Source organism: Mus musculus, chromosome 9 (genome assembly GCF_000001635.26).
Source record: "Mus musculus strain C57BL/6J chromosome 9, GRCm38.p6 C57BL/6J".
Classification (NCBI taxonomy): Eukaryota; Metazoa; Chordata; class Mammalia; order Rodentia; family Muridae; genus Mus; species Mus musculus.
In genome coordinates, this window is record NC_000075.6 from 94152518 (window position 1) to 94171841 (window position 19324).

The following is a 19324-nucleotide window of genomic DNA, read 5'->3' on the forward strand; positions in this document are numbered from 1 at the left end:
GGTGTTGTTTCCCTAATTTCTTTCTCAGCCTGTTTATCCTTTGTGTAGAGAAAGGCCATTGACTTGTTTGAGTTAATATAGCTGTCTCTTGTGAGGCTATGCCGGGGCCTAGCAAACACAGAAGTGGATGCTCACAGTCAGCTATTGGATGGATCACAGGGCCCCCAATGGAGGAGCTAGAGAAAGTACCCAAGGAGCTAAAGGGGTCTGCAACCCTATAGGTGGAAGAACAATGAACTAACCAGTACACCCACCCCCCCCCAAGAGCTTGTGTTTCTAGCTGCATATGTATCAGAAGATGGCCTAGTTCGCCATCATTGGAAAGAGAGGCCCATTGGTCTTGCAAACTTTATATGCCTCAGTACAGGGGAATGCCAGGGCTAAGAAGTGGGAGTGGGGAGGGGAGTGGGAGGGAGGGTATGGGGGGACTTTTGGGATAGCATTGGAAATGTAAATGAAGAAAATACTTAATAAAAATAAAATAAAAAAATTAAATAAAAAGGTAGCTATTAAATAAAATAATGAAATAATACTTATATAATTTTAAAAATGAAATAAAAAGGACAGAATGATCACTCAGTCATAAAGGGCTTCCCATGTAAGTATGAGAACAGGGCATAGTAGGAATGTGGTTGTAAATCAGGCCCTGGGCAGCAGAGGCAAGGAGATCCTTATGGCTTATGGGCCAGTGAGACTTGCCTGCTGGATAAACTCCTCAGTCATGTAAACCTGTCTCAAAAACAAGGGCTACAGCAACAGAAGAATAACAGCTAAGGGTCCCTTGTCCCGTGGCTTCAACATACATGTGCACAATTTATGTATATGCATTGATCTAAACATAGGCACTTGCACACACTAACATGAACAAATGTGTACCCATACCTACTAACGCAAAAATATTTTAAATGAAATAGAAAGAAAAACTTCAAACAAGTAAAGCCAAAAAAAAAAAATCCTATAACAAAACTATCGATTCACGTGTGTCATGTCAATAATTAGAGAGGCTTAAATCTACCCAAAATGTAAATGCAAATCTTTTCTGTTGACAGGCAAGTAAAATGCTCCATGGTTGACGCAAAACCATGGATACACTGAAGGTAAAATTGCCAAAGTTATAGACCATTTCTTTTCCAGGAAAGAAAGCCAGTCTAGTTTTAGAAATTCTAGTATTCCAAAAGGAAATAATATCAAAACTAGTAGATAATTTAACACAAATAGTAAATTTATAATATTATTTAAAATAGCATTCAAATAGATGCACATGGAAATACAGCTTCATATGTTCCTTAATTTAAAAAAAAATGTAGCAAAACTAAAGAGAGGGACGTACAAATCCAACAAAATCATAATACTCAGATGGACATTACAAAACTGCAGTTAATAATAATGACAGTAGTGGCATCATAGAAGACTGGAAACAGTTGACATGGTGGATTGTCACTGCAGAATCAAATCTCTCTTCAGTGTACCTGCTTAATGCCTCCCCTGCTTCTTTAGACACTGTGCAAAATACAACAAATGTCAAGAATTAGAAAGGTTGGCTATTTCTTTGACCAAAAAAGTGAAATTAAACAGCCTTGACACATAAAAGACTGATCCATAATTCAATCAAATAATATACTGTAAAATTGTACCAATTAAAACAAAAACAGGAAAATTTTTAACCTAAGGAATCATGAATATAAATAATTACTGGCCTGTAGCTGAAGCAGAAGTCTAGTAACACTATTTACCTATTTTAAAAAGGAAGATAGATTTGAAGCCAATCTAAGTATCTATCCTAGGGAATATAAAAGATTAAATTAAAAGAATAGATATTAAACAAAGAGAATTCATCAGTGAAATTTACAGCTAATAGAGAAAGTTGACTATGGCACACAGAGTGGCGCCATAGTCTCTGAAGTCTGCCCATGGGTGCTTCACACAGCAAATGGGCTTTAGAGCTCTGTAATTTAGAGCATGAAGATTGTTCTCAGTTACCTAGATGGGTAAGACTTTAGAAGGAGATGTCTTTTTTCTATCTGGAGTCAGAGATAATGTTGCAGAGTGATGTGAATGATTGGAGACCTGGGAGGGACTTCAGGCACGGTTCTGGATTGACAAGGAGAGGGTAAAATGACCAGGAAGGTAGTGGTCATCGGGAAGTAAGAGGCCCATGGCCACGAGACACAGAGATGCAGAGCTGAGATACAGGGCTCCAAGGTTTTCCCAGCCCAAATGAGCTCGGAGAAGGCTTCTTCCTCAGGACCTTCAGGATGGGAGGAGAAGAAGGGGAAGAGGAAAGCCTTGTGTTTATAAACTGAATTTGTTAAAATCCCTCCCAAAAGAAAATATCAAGCCAATATCATTTTTGAAAGATGAGTGCATGTATGAAATACTGATGGGTTTTCATGTCATTTAATTAATGTGTTTGCATCTTAGCTGAATCTGCAAATAGAATAGAGTAACCTTTTAGAATGCTGAAATCCCCCTGGCTGAACCACAGTTTGAATATTTGCATATAAATGAAATTAGTTTATTTCTTCAAATTAATACCAGAGTTTAAGAAACACAATCCTCAAATGTGAAATTTCAAAGCCTATTCATATTTCTCAAGCATTCCTCCCCTGGTAAATACATTTCTGTTTGAGGCTGTCTCCTGTTGGCATCAGTATGTAGCATCCGTAGAGATCTGGGCAGACAGGTTATCAAGTGCAATGCCATGTACCAATCTGTGAAACATAAATTTTGTTTTAAGATATGAATTAGTTCAGCTTGCCAAACATTTCTCTGAGACATTTTACAACCCTCGGCTAATGAAGCATGGGCCATGATAATGAAGCAGATACTGTTATTTATTTCACTGTAAGACTAGGTTATTTTATATTTCTGAATATGGCTGGTTAGTTAAGATAAACGTGTGAAATGAGATTTGCCCTGATTTATAAGATTCCACTTAGTGTAGTTTGCATTATACACATATAAAAGGATATGAAAAGCTGTACCTGAAGTATTGAATTGATCAATACAATCTCTTTAAGATCGGTTTCAGTATACGAAGAGTTAAAATCTTGCATCAGAACCTAACATCCATTCCAATGACCAGAGCCAACATTAAACAATGATTATAGCCGTATGACTTAAAGTTCATACATCTGCCATGAATCATTAAGATCAAAATCTTTCTTTCCCCCTCTTACCCTGAAACAGTCTTGGATAGCCTGGGGATTTCTTAATAAGTGCATTTAGAGTGAGTAAACACTTAAAAAAAAAAAAAAAAAAAACTAAATAGGTCAGTGGTTAGGGAAGAGTGGCAGACAGCACACTGGGGGCGTGGCTTTGGGAAACTCAGAGGGTAAGATTGCCACAGAGCAAAGGCTTTGGCTCCACAGAGTAGAAAGGGGGAAAGAGGGCAACAGATACTAGGGTAATGTGTTCTCTGAGCATCAAGTTGTAAGTACTGAGATGACAGCCAGCTGCTGCCCCCAGAGGACACGGTATCAGCCCCTGAGTCAAAGAATCCACTCAAAGTGGATCCTCCAAGGGTTCAAGGTAGATGATGCTCCTGCTGCAGAAAACTGCTAAAGGACTGTGAAGCAGAGATAATCGGACGATGGAAGAGGAGAACAGACTGGTGGCCTTGGTTCTAATGAGACCTAAGGCTTTAGAGTGGTTAGGTGCGGGTTCCCATGACAGTTGAAGCCTCACCCAGCTGATCATCATTTGATAGTCGTTATTCTCAGGCTGATTGATAAATGTGAGCTCAGCATTCTCCCAACAAATAAAACCTTCCCCCAACCCAGAAAATTCTGTTTATAAATCTCTACATAAAAAAAAAAAATACTAAAATATCCTGAGTGCCTAGTTCACCCTCCTCAGTAGCTTCCCCCATAATGTGGTGCTGCCCCATTTCCCAAAAATAAGAAACCTTCAGGTGGGACTTTATAAGTTTTAGAGTTATACTGCACTTCAAAATTTTTCTCCACAAGAAAAATAAAAGACGCTAGTGGAATGTATACTTCTAGTCCTTGGAATAAAACAAATCCAATTTCTTTCCTTCTGTGTTCCTGTAATATTTCCTCAACCAAGAGGAAAGCAATTTCCCTAGTGGACATTCATCCCTTGTAGACCTATAGAGACCTGGAAGGGTCACCAGACCACAAATACATTGATCACAGCACAAGACGGTGCCTGCTCCACATGTCTTCATGGGTCTTCTTAATACACAATGCATCTTACTTTCAGTGACTAGTGTTCAATGTGGGAGAACTGTGGGAAAGCTGTGTAAAATAGCCATTCATCCCAGAAGCCTTCAGAAAGAAGCCAGTAGAAAATCATATCTGGGCCAATTCCGATGGGGTATCTGCCCTCTGTCAGTATAAATGGTTCCCTCCTTTGACTGAAAGAATCATGCTCTTGTTTAAGTCATAAGCTTTTTAATATATTGTAAAATTTGGGGAGTCCCTTTAATAATGACTGTTGATCAGTAAGGATACCTAGCAGCTTTCAGTTGCTTTTTCCCCTCAGCAAATGACTTAGAGATTCAGGACCTTATTTGTCTCACCCGAAAAGCAGTAATATTAAACTGAAATGGCATTCCTCAAGGTAGGTGTTATGGATTCTGGCCAGTCCTGCATAGTGGTTAATACTGTCTGAATTTTATAAAAGGATTTATCATTTACAAAAGGCCTATTACAGAGGATGAAAGGCAGTTCCCAGCTGGAGGCTCATACTCCAGTCCCCTGACTTCAGAAGCAGGATTCTCACACATGTCAGGTGACTCTCCAACCTCCCTCCATCCCAGTGTCAGAAGCAAGGATGTGACTTTAAGTTTCATCAGCAGAAAGGAAGGTGAACTGTGTACTACGAAATTAGTACAATTAAAGGACGTTTAGAGAGAATACTGCCAACATAAGATGTGGGAGAAGCAATGGTATGCATATATAAGCTACTAACCAGTAAATTTGCTTCTTAGTAAAGGGCTCATTGTAGGCAACACAGGTTAGAGTTGGCGTTGGAGAAACCATACTGTCAATCACTCAGGCCTATTTCCTTCCATGGAAAAACATGAATGAGTACACCTAGTCATCTGGAATGCCAGTGAAAGTAGCCAAACAGCCTGAGGACGCTCTGCTAGACTATCAGGTGCAAGCCTCCCTGTGAATCCCCCTAGTATCCTGAGAACTGTTTAAGCCTTAAACCTGGGCTTTGTTTCTCAGTGAATGGAACTCATCCCTGTGGGAAAAGCACCATAGTGCTTTGTGGCCTCCACCAACAGAATCCATCCTTATGCTTACTATGTAGCCATGCCTAAAGTTTGGTTGTGCTTATTGCCATGTGGAAACCTTTTCCCAATATTTTACTATGCTTAAACCTTTATTTAATTATTTATTTATTTATTTATTTATTTATTACACTCCAGATTTTATTCCCCTCCCAGTCCACCCTCTAACTGTTCCACATCCCATACCTCCTCCCTGACACCCTGTCTCCATGAAGATGTCCCCATTACCCACCAGACCTCTAAACTCTCTGGGGCCTCCAGTTTCTTAAGAGTTAGAAACTTTCTCTGACTAAACCCAGACCTTCCAGTCTTCTGCTGTATATGTGTTAGGGGCCTCATATCAGCTGGTGTATGCTGCCAAGTTGGTGGTCCAGTGTTTGAGAAATCTAGGGGGTTCCTGTTAATTGAGACTACAGGGTCGCCATCCTCCTCAGCTTCTTCCAGCCTCCTCTAATTCAACAACAGGGGTCAGCTGCTTCTGTACATTGATTGGATGCAAAAAGCTGCATTTGACTCTTTCAGCTGCTTGTTGGGTCTTTCGGGGTACGGTCATGCTAGGTTCCTTTTTGTGAGCACTTCATAGCCTCAGTAATAGTGTCAGGTCTTGGGACCTCCCCTTGAGCTGCATCCCACTTTGGGCCTGTCACTGGACCTTCTTTTCCTTAGACTCCTTTCCATTTCCATCCTTGTAGTTCTTTCAGACAGGAACAATTATGGGTCAGAGTTTTGACTGTGGGATGGCAACTCCATCCCCCACTTGATGCCCCGACTTTCTGCTGGAGGTGGGCTCTACAAGTTTCCTCTCCCCATTGTAGGGCATTTCATCAAAGGTCCCTCCCTTTGAGTACTGAGAGTCTCTCACTTCCCAGGTCTCAAAAATAAAAATAAGCCATAAGGCCAAACTGGAAGTTTTTAACTTTATCGTTTCATTCTTTTTTTTTTTAATTGGATATTTTATTTATTTACATTTAAAATGTCCTTCCCTTTCCAGGTTTCCCCTCTGGAAACCCCCTATCCCATCCTTCCTTTCCTTGCTTTGTTGAGGGTGCTCCTCTACCCACCCACCCACCTACCCATTGTTGCCTCCCTGCCCTGGCATTCCCCTATACTGGGTCATCGATCCTTCTCAGGACCAAGGGCCTCTCCTCCCATTGATATCCAATAAGGCTATCCTCTGCTACTTATGCAGCTGGAGCCATTGGTCCTTCCATGTGTACTCTCAGGTTGGTGGATTAGTCCCTGGGAGCTCTGGCAGGTCTGGTTGGGTGATATTGTTGTTCTTCCTATGGGTTGCAAACCCCTTCAGCTCATTCTTCACCTTGTATATATCTCCCCCCCCCCACCCCCTGCAGTGAGGCCTATACTGTCCCAGATAGCTAATGCATGTTTCTTATGAGATATCACTGTTTGGAATATGTGACCAAATTTCCAGCTCAAATCTTATAAGAGACTGAAGAATGCAAAGACCAAGCGCTGCGTGTTTCTTAGCGATGGATGGCAAATTATTTTCCACCTTTTTTGGATGCATTTTTCTGAAGAAAAAGATCTATGACTCTTTTGAAGTTGCATGGGAAAAAAATTAAAGAAAAAAATCCTTCCCAAAAATCATGGGCAGGTCCATGTGTAGGCTGTGCACTCATGAGTGCTTTAGTTAATGTGTGGTTTGTTTTGCAAAGAGTTTTGAACATTTAAAAGGAATGCTGGTGAATTTCGAAATGCTATGTTTGCAGCTGCAAGAAGCTCAGAGTGATCATTACCTCCAGCTGTGCTTTCCATCTTCCCACCTCTGCGCCCCCTGTGCACTTGTCTTAAAGTTGACAGACACTCGACATTTTTAGCCTTCCTGACAATAATTATGCATTTGGTGAGCAGCTTAGGTGCATTTAGTCCCAACCCAGCCCCAATTATGCGATCATAAAGCACTTCAAGAGGTAGCACAAAAGTCAAGAGCTACAACAATACAAAGTAGCATTTAAATAAAAAGGAAAGTTATTTTGAGTGAAGTAGAAGAGGACCCACGTCTTTTTACAGGGGTTCTTGTTAATGTAAGAAATTGCCTTGAAACAAAGTATTCAAAACTAATTTATGAAGCTGCCTTTAGAAAGCGCATATTATGTATAGAAGAATACATGCAGACATTAAAAATCTTTGCAAAATTAAAACATTTTAGCAACACTGCTCCCAAATAACGTTATTACCAGGTAACTCCAAGGAGGATTTTTTTTCCTGTTTCAGGACCTCAGAATGTGAATTATCACATCAGAGAAGAACAACCAATGGGTCTTTTATACAGTTTTTGTTCAGAAATCCAACACAATTAGTCGAAAGTTGTATCTAAATTGTATTGCACTTAAAATATAGAAATAAAGCCAATGACAGTATAATGGCACATTACATTTCTTAGGATAGATGGATAGATAGAGAAAATAAGGTATAGATGTATCCATTGGGACTGTGCTCCAAACTGCATTTTGATTGCTTGTTATTTTCTGCAATTGTCTCCTCCTGCTAAAAGAGAAAAGCTTCCTTCGTGTGGTGAGGGTTACACTTATCTATGGGTAAAGGACAAATATTCACAATCTAGTTAGGGTATGCTGGATTAGTAAATGGTAGTTGGAAGGTTTCCTCATAGATCCATGAGTCTCACTAGCAGTGAGTGCTTAGCTAAGTTCCCAGTGTGAGGCATATTTTCCTCGTGTTGAGTGGCTTTTAAGTCCAATTAGAGAGCCTTTGGTTACAAGCAAGGTACGAGTGCCATTATTGCACCCTTAGAGATATCATGCCATGCTGGTTGTTGTAATTGACACGCACCATATCTGGATAGAACTGTTGGTTATGGTCTCCTTTGTATGGCATCTTTCTGATACCGTGAAGGCTAGTCCTTAGGGAGGAGACATTCAGATCAGTTCCAAGGTAGTGTCCACTGGACACTGTATCTGAAGAGAGCCAGAGCATCAGGGAGTTTGATGTGAGTTTGTGCCTCCTATAGATGTCAAAACCAACATAACTGTCTAAACATGAACTAAACAGGACAACTACAAAAGACACACCTAAGTGGGTGGGGGAAAGCCTTCAAGGCCTCATCCATACAAACAGAACCACAGGCAGTTAAGGAATGCTGAGAGTGGAAGAAATAGTCATCTTCAGGAAAGAGCACACCAACTGCTTGCCCAATTCCAAATGACCACCCATAAAAACATACAAAGAATAACATTATACAAATTGAACAGGTTGTAGTTAGGAAAATATATGTTTATGCAAGTGTGTATATGCATGAAACAATGATTAATAAAAAAATAAGCCATGATTGAAAAGAAAGCAAGAAGGTTGAAGGAAGAAACAAACAGCAGGAAATGATGTAATTACATTATAAGTACAATTATAAGGAGAAAAAAATATAGACATGATGGAATTTTATTCATCTGTAATAAAATACCATGGCAGAACAATAAAATAAGAGGGACTAAAAATTATATTAGATAAATGATCCAGACAGAAAAAAAGTTTATATATAATGACTAGAGAATTAGCTCAGCAGTTAAGAATGCTTGTTGCTTTTCTAGAGGCTCCACATTCAGTTTCTAGTATGCACATGGTGGCTCACAACCCTCCAAACCTTAAGTTTTAGGAAACTTTATGCCATCTTTTGGCTACTGTATGTACCAGGCATGCTCCTGGTACACACACATATATGTTAAGTCACACATATAAAATAAAATAAATGAATTGAAACCTTTTAAATTTTATATGTAAATGTGTGTGATGTTTATATAGGCCATGAAAATAAAAAGGGGGCAGTGAGAAGGGATGAGGGCTGTTTATTTGGAGGAGGGATGGAGACTGGTAGATGGGAAATAGGTAACAGGAAAGGATAGTTAAAGCAGAAAATAAGAACAAAGTATACATCTATTAATTAGGTTAATTAAGATCTCATGCACCAGCTCTATGCTCCCAGCCATACACTGAGACACAAAGCAAATGTCAAAATCAGAAAGAAAGTAAATAACTTTGTATACCTAAACTGACTATGGTGCAATGAGTCCAATAGCAAACTCATCTCCAGTGATCACACAGTCTCATGGGGACTGCATTATTTGCTCTTCTATTGCTGTGACAAAACACTATGACCAAGGCAACTGATGAAAAAGGAAACATTTAATTTAACTAACACTTTCAGAAGGTTAAAATCTATAATGTGAGACGGAAGACATGGTGGCTGATGGCATGGTGGCTGAAGACATGGTGGCTGGAACCACTGAGAGCTCACATCTTGATCCTCAAGGAGGAGACAGAAAGCATACTAGGAAATGATAGCACTTTTGAAACCTCAAACCCTGTCGTCAGTGACACACCTTCAACAAGGCTGCATCTTCTCATCTTCTCCAAATAGCTCCACCAGTAGGGAGTCATGAATTCAAACATGAGCCTAAGGGAGTTATTCTCAACCAAACTGCCACATTCCACTCCCTGACCCTCACAGGTTCCTGGCAATGTCACACTTCACCCTTCACTGTAGTCTTTCAGTCTCAACTCCTTTTAAAAATCCAAAGTTTAAAATCTCTTCTGAGACTCAAGATGGTCTCTAAACTGAAAGCCCTTGTCAAATCAAAAGCAAATTACATATTTCTGACATACAATACATATAGAATACATATAGAATAAAGGAGTACTGAGAACATAATGGACCAAAACAAGACCAAACTGTTTCAGTAGGGAACATTCCGAATCCTGTAGCCCTCTGTCAAATGTCAGAGGGCTTAGATGGCCCCGCCTTTCTGGATTTTCTGCCTCCAAAGTACTTCTTGCTTTAGGCTGGTTCCCTTTATTGCCTTCAGATCTCCTTGGTAGATGCTTCATAGCTCTGGAATCTCCAAAGCTTTCCAGTCTTCACCTTCACAACTATATGCAACAGCCTTTCTGGGCCTCCAAGGAGACATTCCCCTGCCCTTTATCTGGCCTTAGCTGCTCTCCTTAAGCACAAAGAAAGTCTCCATGACACCTTTTACTTATGTACACTTCATGACTCTAAAGCCAGAACCACGTGGGCCACGCTGCCAAGTTTCTCTCCCAAGGTGAAGTGAAATTTACAGCAGCTTTAACTTGATTAGTTTTGGTTTTCTTTCTAAGAGCAGAAAATTCCCAGGGGAATTAATAATAAAGCTGCACCCATGAAATCTGAATAACATGATTAACTAAACAAGACTAGCACAGTGACAAGATCAGTCTACCTGCCTACACTGATTATGAAAATCCCATAAGGCCCCACCACTACATGAAGACTAAAGTTAAAGGCAATTTATGGACACTAAAGGAAACAGGAATAGTTTTCTCAAAGAATGATCTGAATTGGTTATCCAAAGCCAAGTAGGCAGCTCTAAATACCCATATATAAGAGCAGTAATAAATGGACGCCGTAGGTTATAACTATACAACTGTACGTGTGTGTGTGTGTGTGTGTGTGTGTGTGTGTGTGTGTGTGTGAGTTTGAAAAAACAATAATAATTAAAGAACAGGTCATGAATTTGAAATTGAGTGGGAGGACAAGGGAGGAGTTGAAGGTAGAAATGGTATCAATACAGTATTCCTGTATAAAAGTCTCACAATAAAATAAGAAGTGTGAAGGGGGAAAAAGGATAAGAGGGATAAGTTCATATTGTTACAGGGAGCTCAGGAGAGATGACGACACAAGACTCTTTGTATAGCCAATTGAAATTCTGTATTCTAGCTGTCTGGGACCACAGCTAAGTGTTCAGATTCTAGGTAGAATTTATTTCCTTCCTTCCTTCCTTCCTTCCTTCCTTCCTTCCTTCCTTCCTTCCTTTCTTCCTCCCCCCCCCCCCTTCTCTCTTGTTTAAATAGAGGCCTCATGGAGACATCTAACTTGGCAGCTGCTGAGGGGGCTCCCCACAGTTTGAATCACACAATTTTTAATTGAAGCTAAGATAATCTGTTAGGTAACTAGAGGAGGTTCCCTCACAATCAGGCAGCTAAGACAAATGGTTAGCTAAAGGAGGTTCTGCACAAATGTGCAGTTTCACCAAAAGCTAGGACAAGTTAGCTAGGTCAACATGACCTTTGGTTCCTTGAGTAGAGTTAGGTAGTTTTCCATGGGATTCTCGGCAAAAGATCAGAGTCCAGTTAAACCTGGGAAAGGCTTCAGCAAGAATATACAATGGAGGCTCCTCTGCACTGCCTTGCCCTGACTTAGCATGAAGATCATGCATATATAAGGCAGAGAAAATAGTGATAATATGTAATAAATAACAATGAACTTTATGGCATGTCTGATGCTGAAAATGCTGACGACTGTCACCTGCTGGAAGTTAGTAGAGGCCAGGGAGAATTCTTCCCTAGTACCTTTGAAAGAAACACCTTGATTTCAGATACCAAGACCCCCAAAATATGAAATCTTTAAATAAACATATATATGAAGTTCTTGTAGCCTTCTCCTTCTATCTTGGCCCCGTCTTACGTCAAACAAAAGTCTGAACCTTCACTTTATCCCTCTCTCATACAGGCTGGAGCCTCTTTTCCAAGAGTAATCTATTATGCTGATGGATTTTTCCTAAATTTACCAGGGACAGCAACCATGTCTCATTCATCAGTGCTATGGAGAGAGATTCAATGTTGCCCATAGGGCCAAGTACAGGTCAGCACTTGGGCAGGATTCAGGCTACCTAAGGAAACATTTTTCTCTCTGCTGTTGCCTAGGATACGGTAATTTTGTCTCTGGAGAAAGTCTTATTTGCTTTTGTATAGAGCCTAATCCTAGTTTGTTTCAAAGTTAAACAAACTGTTGAGTTCTATGCACAAAATAAGACACCTCCTACCTACCAAGTCTCAGGAATCATTGCTGAAAATGAAATTAAAAAAGAAAAACTGTCTGAGTTTGTGGTACTAGACCATCTGCAATGATATGTAATTTGTCTGGTATGATGGGGCCATTGCAAACATGCGCTCAGTGGTTGGGGTGCATGCACAAGACCCACATAAGATCAATCCATCCAAAACCTCAGCCTGATCTGGAAAGACCATAAAACCCCACCCCTAACTGAGAGGGCAGCCAGTGGAGGAAGAGTCCTTTCAGTGTATAGAGGACACCATGCAGGCCGAGCTGCAGTGGAGACGTGAGCTTCCTGGAGATGACCCACCAGTATGCTCAGCTATAATCGGTGTATCCTGAAGAGGCAGAGTCCCAGGACTACTTCTTGCTACTGATGAGCCTTCTCGTGTTTGTCATTGGATATTTATTCCTTATATACCTAGCATGGTATGATCAGGCATGGGGAGACCCTGACTACCTATACCCTGGTGTGATAGCCCACTCTGTTGGGCAGGTTCCCTGCAGATCAACAGGAAGACAACCTCTCATGAGAGAACACTGTCTAGATGATTTCATGATTTTATGGAATTTCTGATTTGATCTCAATAGATTCAGGAAGTTAGGTTGATTTAAATAGTTTTCAGAAGTTAGGGTAATAAATAGAAAGTTTAAGGAGATGGTTTAAATTGTTTTGTCAGAATGACATAATAAAGTTAGAATCAAGAATAGAACATGCCCCCTCCTTGTAAAATGGTAGGTAAAGGCTGCATAGTTAAAAAGAAACACAGTGAGCTTTCATGCATTACAAGCATGTAACTACTGGAGAAAAAAAAATGGGTTTGGGACAAGTTAATGATCAAAGCAAATATTTCATTCTAGGTTGTGTCTGAGTTCCTGGATCTTGTGATCTTCAGGTGTGGTCACAGGCAGAAGTTTCAGTGTGCACCATGAAAAGACAGGGTTGTGAATAGAGAATAAATAGTTCTATTAGGAGTATAAGAACAGAGAACAGATGATTAACCAGTTTAGCTGAACAAGACTTCAAAAGTAAGATGTAAGATAGATGATGATCTGTTTCTTGGTAAATACAATTTGTGACCAGCTAAGCATAGGAAAAAATTTGCTATTATAGACTTGGCTTGCCTTTAATCAATGACATAAAAATTACTGCTTTGGGGTTACAATGAACTGGTGGAGAGAAGGAGAGATGAGAAATGTATAGTTAGGTATAAGTTTCCAAATAAGAATATGTGATCAATAATCTTATTGTAATTCCCTTTTGTGTAATGACTTTAATCTATTTTTGAAGAATATGCTTTTGTGGTGATTGTTTTTAGAAAATATGTAACTTGTGGCTATGAGGTAATTTTCTTCTTACATAGAGATCTTTGTCTTCGGGGATATAAAAGGGATAGGGAAAAAAAATAAAGTTGTTGGAGCCTGCTGGTTGAAACTTGCTCTATCCAAGAAATGTGAGAATGTGTATAAATGCATGTATGAGTGTGTATGTATGTATGTATGTATGTATGTGTGAAGTTGTTGGAGCTTGCCTTGCTTCCTCCACCAAGTGTGTGTGTGTGTGTGTGCCTGCTTTATAACATCTCTGACTGCACATCCCCTACTTGGATCACTGGACATATTGTTGGAGTTGAACTTTGACAAGCGTTGACTGTATAAATATGTGTTTATTGATGATTATCTGGGTTTGAATAACCAACTAGAAGACTCAACCCAGGAAAAAACTGATTCTCCCTCTCTCAGTAGTCATCAATTACCCATAGCCCTCATCTCCGTGTGGAACCCATAAGATTTTCCCCATCCATGTTGGCTTGTCAACTGCTCTTGTCATTGTTCTGGTCTTGTTACACAACCATATTCTTGAGATCTTGTGGGTATAGCTTCTCTGTCATATATATGAGAATAATAATTCCTAGAAAGAAGCTGTGTCTACAGAGAATGATTTGGCTGATTAGAATTTCAGTACTGTGGAGAGTTTGGAATGTTGTAGATCTTGGCTAATTACCTTGTCTTGGGCTAGTTCTAGTCTTCTGGAATACCATTCCTTGTCCTCTGATTGGATCACTAGCTTCTACCAACCCAAAAGCTAAGAGTGCCATCAGATAATATGTTGAGCCTACAGAAAAGCTTCCCTCATCTTGCCATACCTGCCTTTCTAGTGTACCCTATAATGTATTCTAAATTTGCTCTGATTTGTGACTTTCTTTGTTCTGTAATACTAGAAAACTTTGTGAAACAGCTTGCACATCAGAACATGGAATTTGTTGTAACATATTCTGTGTTCTTTGGCCATGTTCATTCAGTCATTCTAAACAACTTCAGAATAAATTATGTCTTATTTTATTAATATTTTATCATATTGTATAATATGATCACATATACGCATTTTTTATATTGAATTATATGTAGTATATATATAATATTACAAATAATATATGTCTTCAAAATTAGTATGAGAGTCGTGATTTTTGCATTGATATTTTGAAGACAATATCCCATAGTAGATGTTCTGTTTTTCAGGCTCTTACTATCTTGCTTACTCCTCTTCTGCTATGTTCCCCAAAATCCATAAATATTTCTAACAAAGATGTAATAAAAGTAAGGAAATAATCATTAATATGACCATCTATACTGAACTTACTAAAATAAAAATCTAAAAGAAACATGACTGTATTTCATGGACATCCAAGATTTCAATCAAGTAAATTTTATTTTTGAAATAAAGTCTAGAAATTCAAAGTAATAACTTAATGTCTTAGCAGTTCAAAATGTTCAGGAATTTTATGGGAATAAATATGTTTTTGATTTATTATTTCTATAAATCATAGAGTACATGCTTTTAATGTTTAATATTAGGGACTAAGCCCAAACTCAGTGGAGACAAACTGCCTACTTTGGCATATTAGCATTGGATAGAGAGGACATGAACTTGTCACCTGCTCTCCTGGCAAGTAAATTAATAATAAAAATATTATTTGGTCATGAAATTGTAACAAATATGAAGAATCTGGAGCCTCTGTGTCAAAAAGCTTGCCATTTAAAGACAAATTTCTAATCACAATATAGTGGAATAATTCTTTCTTCAGTCCTGTTCCAGTAGCTACGAGAAACTGGCCAACAAAAAGTAATGGAAGAAGCTAAAAGGAGATTAAATCTGAACAACCATTGCAGACATTATCTGATACAAGCAAGTACATTCTTCCTAACTATCCTTGATTTATTGTGTGATCTCTTTGCATAAACAATTCATATCTTCCTTTTTGGACATTCAACTATGTCTGACTGCTCTAGAATCTCTTTATGGCTGACCTGTAATCCCTATTGGATATGCTGAACAACATTTGTTTATTATTCCCATTGTCTTTCTCCTTTAATCTGATATATTTCCCTGGGAAATTTTAGACAAACAATAGTCACAATTCAAAGCATTTTGACGTAAGTTATCTTCTACAGTTGTTATGCCATGAATTGTGATAGGACTAATTAAAAAGTTAATTTACACTTATCACATGAAATACCAAAGCTGATGACCAACAATGGAGAGGAAATTAATTAGAAAGATAAACTTTATAAACATGGTTTCCAAGTATATGAAACCAGTTTCAGAATGGATGCTGTTACTTCACCAACACATTTAGAGCTGTGAAGTTTATGGCCTCTATTGCTGATTTCATGGGCATAGAAGCCTAATGGGTGCTGGGAATATAACCCAGTGCTAGCAAACTTGGCCCTGAGTTCCATCTCCAGCAACACAGAGTAAACAAACAAAAGCAAAACAAGAATACAAGCCAATTCTGAATGTGCTTCTGTAGAGTTTCATTCACCTAGTGCATCAGAAGTCACTGAGAGGTTAGTCATGAACAGTACCTGACAGATTCTGTCCGTTGCTATGAATAACTCTCAGATGAACACTCATACTACCTCCTCCATTCTACACGTGTGCTATTAAAAGATACCTCATGGTCTCCAGGAACAAATTCCATAATTCTTCAATGACACCTACAGAGGGAGCTTTAAAAACTAGTTAAGACATTAGTTTTCTCTAATATGTAGCATCCAGACGATGTTCCGTTGATGCCATTTAGTGAGTACTCTGCTTGCAGGTAAGATCTAAGGCCACAGCTACAGAGGCCTCCCTAGCCTATAAGCATTGTCCTCAGCTTTCCGGTGCAGATTTCAAAACAGGCATAACTGAGTCACAGCCTTTATTTCCAGAAGGGCACATTTTAACAATTCTTGGGTTAGAGATCTTGCATTGGAAGCAAAATATTGAATCCTGGACCAAGAGAAAACTACACCCAGCCTCTCCCTAGAGGACACGTGCAGGACTCAGGAAGAGATCTATATACACTGATGTGCTCATGTCTACTTACATTTCAACTCTACCTAGCAGAAAAATAGAAGTTTAACAATTATGCCTTTACTTTTTTGTTAAAATCTATTAAAGAAGCTTAATTATTCTGCTATCCTAGAGGAAGCAAGCAGCTATGTTGTTTGGACATAAATGCCTATTAACAGCTCACTCACAGTTCAATCAGAGTGAAAGTGAGAGACAAACACATGTACCAATGGGTTATTGGACCTAAAGTCATAAGTTTCAGAATAGAAGCTCCTTCTATGAAGTACCACAATACAGTACAGCAGCTGCCTGAGTTGCCATACTCTTTTTTTAATTAGGTATTTTCCTCATTTACATTTCCAATGCTATCCCAAAAGTCCCCCATACCCACCCCCCACTCCCCAACCCACCCACTCCCCCTTTTTGGCTCTGGCGTTCCCCTGTACTGAGGCATATAAAGTTTGCAAGTCCAATGGGCCTTGCCATACTCTTAATTGGCTTTTTAAGAAAGTGGATCAGAGTGATAGCTTTGGTCAATAAAACAAGTTGGTTCCTAAGGACTGTGGCATTTATACATCTATCCTATTAAAATAATATTGTTTCCTTTTCTTTTTCTTTTTCTTCTTCTTCTTTTTCTTCTTCTTCTTCTTCTTCTTCTTCTTCTTCTTCTTCTTCTTCTTCTTCTTCTTCTCCTCCTCCTCCTCCTCCTCTTCCTCCTCCTCTTCTTCCTCCTCTCCCTCCTCCTTTTCTTCTTCTCTGTCTCTCTCTGTCTCTTTCTCTCATTAGAATATTTCAAATCTTCCTTTTATATGTAATTCCATAAGTTATTAGTTTACATTAAAATATACTTCTATAAAAAGTTCTATTGGCATGCTCTCCAACAGTAAGCTCAAATCACTGGAAGAAGAAAAAAAATGGTCAGAGGGATTGCAGAGTCTATATTTTAAAGGGGAACTGCTGCTTCACTTTTGCATTTGGTACAGAAAGTGGAAAAATATAAAGGAACCTTTTCAAAAGACTTACTGGGACACAAAAGAAAAGCAAAATGAAGTGGGGGAAAAAAACAGAAAAAAAAAATCAAACCACCTAAGGCTAGGCTGGTGAAAGGCCAAGGTCATTTTGTTCAATTCCATGGGGATATTCTAAACACGAACCCATCACACAATGGAAGATGACAATCCCGCTTTAAATAAAGACCCTTTCAGCCTAAGACAGCTTATCAAGTAAGAGGTTTCCTATTCATGCAATGCAATCATTTGTCAAAACAAATCTACAGATAATTGTAAAAATTTTCCCTACTGCTCATACATGCAGAGGGAGCAGGTGAAGGAGCCACCTAAGCAGAATAAAGGCCTTTCTAAAGATGTTATGCACTTTCCCCTTTGTCACCTCTGTCCCCCTGAAAGGGATAAGCAGGGAAAGACAGCCCTGCTGGAATGCTCCAGCCTCAGGGGCACTCTCTTTGCATGCTTCTCTTTTTGTCTCAGGCAGTCCTGCAGGGATCCTGTATTGATTATACATCATGCATTAGGCTGACTGTTGGAGCTGGAGTAAATAATGAGCATAATACAGTTCCTCTCTTCAAGGAAATCATTATCCAGAGGTAAGAGAAATCTGTAGAAAAGCACAGTAAATTCTCCCCTCTGAATATTATGTTCTATGATGGGAATCAGGATGCTGAGAATGGCTATAATCAGAAAACGCATAAATGATCTGCACCAGGAGGGCAGGGAGGGTAAAGTAAGGTAGATATAAACTTTAATTTCATATAATTTTAAATAGGACATAGGGTAAGACACATGACCACCACTTGCCTGTCTGGGCCTTTTGCATGCCTCAACCAATCCTGCAGACACAGGGGCCAGGTCAAACAGATAGTCTTTGCATCTTCAGGTAGCTCTCCAAAAGAAGCAGGTGAAAGGATCCATGGAACAACCAGAGGATGCAAATGGTCTGTCTCACTGTGTCCAGCTACTTCCCATCACCTGAAAGTAGTATTTCAGATTATAAAATTGGAAGGTTCATCTAAGACCTTAGGATGACCAGCAGTCATAGCAATATAGTGGTCACATTAACAAATAAAAGTTCAGAAGTGGACAAGTAAAATAATTGAAAAGTACAATTTATTTACATTCGGAGGATTTAAGTGTACTTTGGAAGAAGAATCATAAGAGAGATATCTATGGTGCAATGGTAGCCATAAGAACAATCTGCAGCTGGAGGAAAGACTGGATGAATAATGATTTAAAGGGACTTGAGACTACCTTGAAGCCAGGAGGTGACCCTAAAAATTCCAACAGAGAACTCCTAAACCTGATAAACAGCTTCAATGAAGTAGCTGGATATAAAATTAACTCAAACAAGTCAATGGCCTTTCTGTACACAAAGGATAAACAGGCTGAGAAAGAAATTAGGGAAGCAACACCCTTCTCAATAGTCACAAATAATATAAAATACCTTGGCGTGACTCTAACTAAGGAAGTGAAAGATCTGTATGATAAGAACTTCAAGTCTCTAAAGAAAGAAATTAAAGAAGATCTCAGAAGATGGAAAGATCTCCCATGCTCATGGATTGGCAGGATCAACATTGTAAAAATGGCCATCTTGCCAAAAGCAATCTACAGATTCAATGCAATCTCCATCAAAATTCCAACTCAATTCTTCAACAAATTAGAAAGGGCAATCAGCAGATTCATCTGGAATAACAAAAAACCTAGGATAGCAAAAACTCTTCTCAAGGATAAAAGAACCTCTGGTGGAATCACCATGCCGGACTTAAAACTGTACTACAGAGCAATTGTGATCAAAACTGCATGGTACTGGTATAGTGACAGACAAGTAGACCAATGGAACAGAATTGAAGACCCAGAGATGAATCCAC

General features: G+C 39.1%; 1 long non-coding RNA gene across 5 annotated transcripts in view; it reads right to left on the reverse strand.

The window, feature by feature from the left end:
* Positions 1–19324, reverse strand: part of Gm31847 — a 210071-nt gene that overhangs the window by 172248 nt on the left and 18499 nt on the right. The window contains exon 3 of one of the 5 annotated variants that reach the window (XR_379710.1): positions 18228–18428. The exons of the other annotated variants lie outside the window; for them this stretch is intronic. This is a non-coding gene — a long non-coding RNA (predicted gene, 31847). Of the gene's footprint in view, positions 1–18227; positions 18429–19324 lie in introns of those variants that run through there. 5 annotated transcript variants of the gene reach the window in all.